The sequence below is a fragment of the Colobus angolensis genome, unplaced genomic scaffold, assembly GCF_000951035.1.
Source record: "Colobus angolensis palliatus isolate OR3802 unplaced genomic scaffold, Cang.pa_1.0 Scaffold56, whole genome shotgun sequence".
In the NCBI taxonomy this organism is placed as follows: domain Eukaryota; kingdom Metazoa; phylum Chordata; class Mammalia; order Primates; family Cercopithecidae; genus Colobus; species Colobus angolensis.
The window spans coordinates 9,371,351-9,379,831 of NW_012119154.1; the positions used below are offsets into that span (position 1 = coordinate 9,371,351).

The 8,481-nt window shown below is 46.2% G+C and overlaps 1 pseudogene; it reads left to right on the forward strand.

Annotated features, from left to right (window-relative positions):
* The window catches only part of LOC105525853, a 12,078-nt pseudogene extending 4,933 nt beyond the window's left edge, over nucleotides 1-7,145 (forward strand).
* Nucleotides 7,146-8,481: the final 1,336 nt, after the last annotated feature.

Genomic DNA, 8,481 nt, shown 5'->3' on the forward strand with positions numbered 1-8,481 from the left:
GACAGAGTAAGACTCTGTCTCAAAAAAAAAAAAAGAAGGAAGCAGGAGGGTCAGAGTCAAAGGTGTAACAATGATGAAAGCAGACGTCAGAGTGATGTGGCTATGAGCCAAGAAATGTAGGCAGTCTCTAGATAACGAAAAAGGCCTGCCCTGGAGTCTCCAGAAGGAACACCTCTCTGCTTACTGCTTGATTTTAGCTGTGAGACTCATTTCAAATTTTGGGGTTTTTTTAACTAAATATTCAGGCTTCAAGGAGACCATTTCAGATTTTTAACATCCAGAGCTGTAAGATACTAAATTTGCGGCCGGGTGCAGTGGCTCAGGTCTGTAATCCCAGCCCTTTGGGAGGCCGAGGCGGGTGGATTACCTGAGGTCAGGAGTTCGAGACCAACATGGTGAAACCCCATCTCTACTAAAAAAACAAAAATTAGCCGGCCGTGATGTCTGTAGCGCCTGTAATCCCAGCTATTTGGGAGGCTGAGGCAGAAGAATCGCTTGAACCCGGGAGGCAGAGGTTGCAGTGAGCCGAGATCATGCCACTGCACTCCGCCTAGGTGACAGAGTGAAACTCCATCTCAAAAAAAAAAAAAAAGATACTAAATCTGTGTTGTTTTTAAGTCACTAAGTTAGCAGTTTCAGTTACAGCAGCGACAGAAAACTAATACAAGCACCAAGGCACTGGGCTTTATATTGTGAGAGATACAAAGATTAATAAAACATAATCTACCCTCTCAAGGTAGATACAATTTAGAAGAGACGAAACACATTACTAAATAAGCTAGAACATGATGAATATCATAAAAGCAGCAGAAAGAATGGCTATGGAAGTCCAAAGGAAAGAAATCACTGTTTCTAGGGTTATTCATAGTGGAGGAGGAGGTTTTTGAGCTGATCTTAAAAGGATAATGTAAATTTTCTTTTTCTTTTTGGAGACGGTCTCGCTCTGTCACCCAAGCTGGAGTGCAGTGGCGTGATCTCGGCTCACTGCAGCCTCCACCTCCTGGGTTCAAGTTATCCACCCAGATCTCGGCTCACTGCAGCTTCCACCTCCTGAGCTCAAGTTATCCACTCACCTCAGCCTCCTGAGCAGTTTGGACTACAAGTGTGAGCCACTGCACCCAGGCAGGATAAGTAATTTTTTTTTTTAATGGAGTCTCTGTCGCCCAGGCTGGGGCGCAGTGGCACCATCTCGGCTCACTGCAACCTCCGCCTCCAAAGTGATTCTCCTGCCTCAGCCTCCTGAGTAGCTGGGACTACAGGCACGTGCCACCACACCCAGCTAATTTTTTGTGTTTTTAGTAGAGACGGGGTTTCATGAAGTTGGCCAGGATGGTCTCGATCTCTTAACCTGTGATCCACCCGCCTCGGCCTCCCAAAGTGCTGGGATTATAGGCATGAGCCACCGCGCCCGGCCAATAAGTAAATTTTAAGAGACAAACAAAAAAAGGTGGAGAAAGTGGCGCACTTTTACAAATTAAATCACAATATAAGGCATTTTTAAATAAACCTATTATTAGTCACTGATAAAGGAAATACTCCTACAATAAAAAATAATCATGCTGTAATATATCTTTTGTTCTAAGGAAGACACAATTAGATTTGCTTGAACCTAAATAATGACAGCATTGTAATTACAGTTTTAAAAATTATAAATGTCACTGGGTCCGGTGGCTTATGCCTGTAATCCCAGCACTTTGGGAGGCGGAGATGAGAGGATTACTTGAGGCCAAGAGTTCAAGACCAGCCTGGGTGACATAGCAAGGCCTTATCTCTACAAAAATAAAAGTAACAAAATCACCAGGCATGGTGGCACCTGCCTGCAGTCCCAGCTACTTGGGAAGCTGCGGTGGAAGGATGGTTTGAGCCCAGGAGTTTGAGGTAGCAGTGAGCTATGATTGAGCCCCTGTACTTCAGCCCGGTAATGGAGGCTGACTCTGTCTAAAAATACATATATATATATGGTTGTAATATATACTCATGGTACTAAAAAAATATAAACAGAACAGTAGTGTGTCAAGCAAAAGGTAAGTTTTCTGGCCGGGTGCGGTGGCTCACATCTATAATCTTAGCACTTTGGGAGGCCAAGTGGGGGCGGATCACCTGAGGTCAGGAGTTCAAGGCCAGCCTGGCCAACATGGTGAAACCCCATCTCTACTAAAAATACAAAAATTAGCCAGGCATGGTGGTGTACGCCTGTAATCCCAGCTACTTAGGAGGGTGAGGCAGAATAATAGCTGGAACCTGGGAAGCAGAGTTTGCAGTGAGCCGAGAGCCTGCCAATGCACTCCAACCTGAGTGACAGAGCAAGTCTGTCTCAAAAAAAAGTAAGTTTTTCCTGTCTGTTTCCCATTTGTGCTCCCTATTAGAGGAAATCACTGTTTCCTTCTAGAAACATTTGATTGAAATAATTATGTATAATATATGTTTCTTTGCATAAACCTACACATGTACCCATCCATTTTTTAAAAAAATATAGAGATAGGGTCTTACTATGTTGCCCAGGCTGGTCTCAAACTCCTAGGCTGAAGCAATCCTCCCACCTCAGCCTCCCAAAGTGCTGGGATTACAGGCGTGAGCCACTATGCCCTGCTTACCATCCATTTTTTTAATTATTACTATTTTTGAGACAGAGTCTAGCTCTGTTGCCCAGGCTGGACTGCAATGACACAATCTTGGCTCACTGCATCCTCCGCCTCCCAGGTTCAAGCGATTCTCCTACCTCAGCCTCCTGAGTAGCTGGGATTATAAGTGTGTACCACCATACAGGTGTCTGGCTCATTTTTGTATTTTTAGTAGAGACAGGTTTTCGCCATATTGGCCAGGCTGGGCTTGAACTCCTGAGCTCAGGTGATCCGCGTGCCTCAGCCTCCCAAAGTGCTGGGATTACAGGCATGAGCCACTGCACCTGGCCTACCCCTCCATTTTTTCACACAAACAGGATCTTGCAAAATATAAGGATCTTTGAGCATTTACAATACGTAAACATCTTTGTATATTGGTACACAGAGATCTAGTGACTTCATTGTTACTGTTGTTTTTCACTAATGTCATTTTGTTACAGGAAGGGGTTCCCAATCCAGACCCCAAGAGAGGGTTCTTGGATCTCACACAAGAAGGAATTCAGGATGAGTTCGCAGTGCAAAGTAGAAGCAACCTCATTAAGAAAGTAAAGTAGTGAAAGTACAGCTGTTCCATAGACAGAGTATGACGTTCCCGAAAGTAAGAGGAGAAACGCGTCCATCCTAGGTACAATACTTGTATACGTAGAATAGAAAAGGATCATGGGAAGATGTGCTGTGCTCAAGGGTTTGTGACAAAGGATTCATGTTCTTAATTACTTTATTTTGTAAGAATCGATATTATTATCTTTAAAGCAAAATTAGGAATGCCTTTGTTCTCAAGATATTAGGATATTAGGACACTCCCACGTCTGCGTCTGTTCAGTAAACATTACCAATTTGTTCCTTTAGTAAACACCTAGAGGCTAGGAATACCTTTCTGGTAAAGCAGCCCAGCAAGTTCCAGCCTCATTTTCCTAGCCCTCACTTAAGATGGAGTCTATTTAGAACGCCTCTGGCAATTCTGTTGTACCAGGTTTCACTCTAGGAGGCCATTTTACATTTAATAATCATTCTCTCTCTTTATTTTTTTGGAGACATTCTCACTCTGTCACCCAGGCTGGAGTGCAGTGGCATGATCCCAGCTCACTGCAGCCTCAGACTCCTGGGTTCAAGCAATTCTCCCACCTCAGGTTTTCAAGAGGCTGGGACTATAGGCATGCACTACTACACTCAGATAATTTTTTATTTTTAAATTTTTATTTATTAACTTTTATTATTATTATTATTATTGAGATGGAGTCTTGCTCTGTCACACAGGCTGGAGTGCAGTGGTATGATCTCGGCTCCCTTCAAACTCCCCCTCCTGGTTTCGAGTGACTCTCCTGCCTCAGCCTCCCGAGTGGCTGGGACTACAGGTGCACATCACCATGCCCAGCTAATTTTTATATTTTTAGTAGAGACCAGGTTTTAACATGTTGGTCGGGCTGGCCTCAAACTCCTGACCTCAGGTGATCCATCTGCCTCGGCCTCCCAAAGTGTTGGGATTACAGGCGTGAGCCACCGGGCCCGGCCCATGTTGCCCTTTAACAGCCACAGTTCATCTCTCTCCTGCCCCCATTCTCTCCTTAACCCCTAACAACCACTACTGTTTTCTACTTCTATAATTTTGCCTTTTCAAAAATGTTATATCATGCAGCAGGTAACTATTTATTTATTTAGAGACGGAGTCTCACTCTATCACCCAGGCTGGAATGCAGTGGCATGATCTTGGCTCACTGCAACCTCCACCTCCTGGGTTCAAGCAATTCTCTTGCCTCAGCCTCCAGAGTAGCTGGGATTACAGTCATGTGCCACCATGCCCGGCTAATTTTTGTATTTTTAGTAGAAATGGGGTTTCCCCATGTTGGCCAGGCTGGTCTCGAACTCTTGACCTCAAGTGATCAACCTGCCTAGGCCTCCCAAAGTGCTGGGATTACAGGCACGAGGTACCGCGCCCGGCCAGGAGGTAACTTTTTAGCATTGACTTAAAATTCAGCATAATTTTGGAGAGTCATGCAAGTTGTGATATGTAATAATAAATAGACTCTTTCTTTTTATTACCGAGTAGTATTCCACAGTATGAATATATCACAGTTTAACCATTCATCCATTGAAAGACATCTGGATTGTTTTCAGTTTCTGCGTATTATAAATAAAGCTGCTATGAGCATTCATATCAGAGTCTTTGTGAGAACATAAGTCTTCATTTCTCTCATCTAAATGCCCAAGAGTGAAATTGCTGGATCACATGGTATGGTGGTAGTTACCTGTTTAGCTTTTTAAGAAACTATTACTGTGGCCAGGTGCAGTGGCTCACACCTGTAATCCCAGCAGTTTGGGAGGCCAAGGCGGGTGGATTATCTGAGGTCAGGAGTTTGAGACCAGCCTGGCCAACATGGTGAAACCCTGTCTCTACTAAAAATGCAAAAATTCGCCAGGCGTGGTGGCAGGTTCCTGTAATCCCAGCTACTCGGGAGGCTGAGACAGGAGAGTCACTGGAGCCTGGGAGGTGGAGGTTGCAGTGAGTCAAGACCATGAAACTGTACTCTAGCCTGGGCAACAGAGCAAGACTTCGTATAAAAAAAAAAAAGAAAGAAAGAAAAGAAAAGAAACTATTACTGCTTTCCAGGTGGCTACACTTCATTTTACATTTCCACCAGCAGAGGACGCCAGATTCAGTTTCTCTGCTTCCTTGTCAGAATTTGTTATTGTCACTTTGTTATTTTAGCCATTCTAATAGATGTATAGCAATATTTCATTATGGTTTTTATTTGCATTTCTCAAATGGCTAATAGTGTTAAACATGTTTTCGTATGCTTGTTTGCCATCTGTATATCCTCCTCAGCGAAATGTTTGTTTTCTTGTTTAAATTTTGTTTAATTTTTTTAAAATATGCAACACTTCATGAATTTGCATGTCATCTATGTGCAGGGCCCATGCTAATCTCTGTATCATTCCGATTTTTTAGTAAATGTGTGCAGAAGTGAGCACAGACCGCTTTTTAGCTTTTTAACTCTTTCGCTCATGCTGTATTAGGACTGTTTTGTTTTTGCTTTTGTTTTTGAGACAGAGTCTCTCTCGCTCTGTTGCCCAGGCAGGAGTGCAGTGGCTGGATCTGGGCTCACTGTAACTTCCGTCTCCCGGGTTCGAGAGATTCTCCTGCCTCGGCTTCCCCAGTAGCTGGGATTACAGGCATCTGCCACCACACCCGGCTAATTTTTGTATTTTTATTAGAGACGGGCTTTCACCATGCTGGCCAGGCTGGTCTCGAACTCCTAAACCTCAGGCGATCTGCCCACCTCAGCCTCCCAAAGTGCTGGGATTAGAGGCGTGAGCCACCGCGCCCAGCCAAAAACTGTTGTTTTTTTACTGTTGAGTTTTGTGCGAGTTTTTATCTATTCTAGATACCAGTACCTTGCCAGATATGTGGTTTGCACATATTTTCTCCTCTACAGTTTATCTTTTCATCCTTATTTTAACAGGGTCTTTCAAAAGCCAAGATTTTCCTGTGCACTCGGAGGAGCTGTGGCTGCCCGCTGGGCTGGTGGCGGGTGCCCCCAGGCCCTGTGGCCGACGGGGCGAGCTGGCCTGCGCAGGGTCCCGTGGGGGTCACGCAGGCAGTGTGCCCGGAGCGCCCCCAGCGGGAGCGCAGTCTGCGGGGCGAGGAGGAAGAGGAGGAGGCAGATAAGGTGATGGCGAGAAGATGGAGGAAGAGCGGACGAAGGAAGAGAAAGGAGATGGAACGGAGAATGTCACCAGAGGAGACGGAAGGAACAAATTCTGACGCTGCAGAAGCTGTGGGCCCGGCAGAAAGAGAAGGACCAGCTTTTTCTGCAGCTCGAGAAAGTTTCCATAAGGAAGAAACACCGAGGCGAAAGGAGCAGAGCGACCTGACCTTTTGACATCCGCTGTGGGCCGGCAGAGCCCGATTATTCAGGCGGGGACCCGCCTCTTCCTCCGCATGCGGGCAGCAGGCAGCGCTGGAGGGCGCGATCGCCCGGGCATTGTCACAGCAGCTGACCCAGCCAAACAGATTTTCAGACCCCACGTACTTGCGACCCGGAAGTCCGTGGGCTCAGCGGCGGCTTTTGCAGGGACCCCAGAGCAGGCAGCCTGGGCGGTGCCGCTGGGACTGCTCAGCCCCCACCTCAGTACGGACCCACGTAGCTAGCCTATGGCCCTAGTCGGCAGCTCAGAGCAGTTCAGTGCTCCCTGAGGTGCATCAATGTCCCAGCCATAGCCTTATATCTGCTGGGCCACTCTCAGCACACCCAAACAGGGCTCCTCCTCTGGTGGTGCTCTGCCTTTGAAACCGCAGATAGACCACGCTAACCAGCACACAGGTTTCTCTGCTCCATCCTCCCTGACCCCCGTACATCCCTAGGCTCTGCATCCAGGCCCTAGACTCCTTGCCTAATCCCAGCTCCCCGTCAAGATGCCGCCAGCAGGAACGTCTGGGCTTTGCAGCTACCAACCAACCAGGCCCTCGCGACTCATCATTCAGCACAGCCAGAACCTGTTACGCTGCAAGTGACCATGAGATAGCTTCAATCTCACCCTGCCCACACACGCACCATGGGTGTGGGTTCCCCCTCTGAGTGTCCCAGTCCAAGGCCAATGTAATCTACTTGCCACTGGGAGAAGGAGAAGGAAAAGGAGGAGATGGAGAAGGAGGAGGAATGAAGAAGAGAGCAAAGGGTTTTCAGGATAAGTCCAATTCATCAATTTTTCCTTTTTATTTTTTCATTTGTCTCAAGCATGTTCATAATTGGTCACCGAAGAATTTTCGTCATGGCTGATTTACAACCTTGACCAGATAATTCCAACATGTCTATCTCAGAGTTGGCATCCATTGTCTTTTTCATTCAGTTTGAAATCTTCATGTTTTGTTTTGTTTTGTTTTTGAGACGGAGTCTCCCTCTGTCACCCAGACTGGAGTGCAATGGCACAATCTTGGCTCACTGCAACTTCCACCTCCCGGGTTCAAGCAATTCTCCCACCTCAGCCTCCTGAGTAGCTGGGATTACAGGCACCTGCCATCATGTCCGGCTAATTTTTTTGGTATTTTTGTGGAGATGGGGTTTCACCATGTTGGCTAGGCTGGTCTTGAACTCCTGACCTCAGGTGATCCTCCCACTTCGGTTTCCCAAAGTGCTGAGATTACAGGTGTGAAACACCACGCCCGGCCACAATTTTTGGCTTAAGTGATTTTCTATTGAAATCTGGAGACTTCTGTATTGTTATGTGACTCAAGATCTTTTTTTTTCTCTCTGTGTTTCTTTCTTCCCTCCCTCCTTCCTTCTTCTCTTCTCTTCTCTTTGTTTTTTGAGATGGAGTCTCACTCAGTCACCCAGTCTGGAGTGCAATGGCACGATCTCAACTCACTGCAACCTCCGCCTCCTGGGTTCAAGTGATTCTCCTGCCTCAACCTCCCAAGTAGCTGGGATTACAGGTGCATGACATCAAGCCTGGATAATTTTTGTATTTTTAGTGAAGATGGGATTTCACCATGTTGGCCATGCTGGTCTCGAACTCCTGACCTCAAGTGATCCACCCACCTCAGCCTCCCAAAGTCTTGGGATTACAGGCGTGAACTACCACCACTGTGCCCAGCCTGTTTTTTAAATCAATAGACTAACAACTACAAGTAGGTGGGAAAATATTCTAATGGATCAACTTCATTCTAACTAGATTATCTGGCTAGGAATATATTTTTATTTTGGTAAAATAGGCATAACACATAAAAGGTACCATTTTAACCTTTTTTTTTTTTTTTGAGATGGAGTATCGCTCTGTTGTCCAGGCTGGAGTGCAGTGGCGTGATCTTGGCTCACTGCAAGCTCCGCCTGCTGGGTTCACACCATTCTCCTGCCTCAGCCTC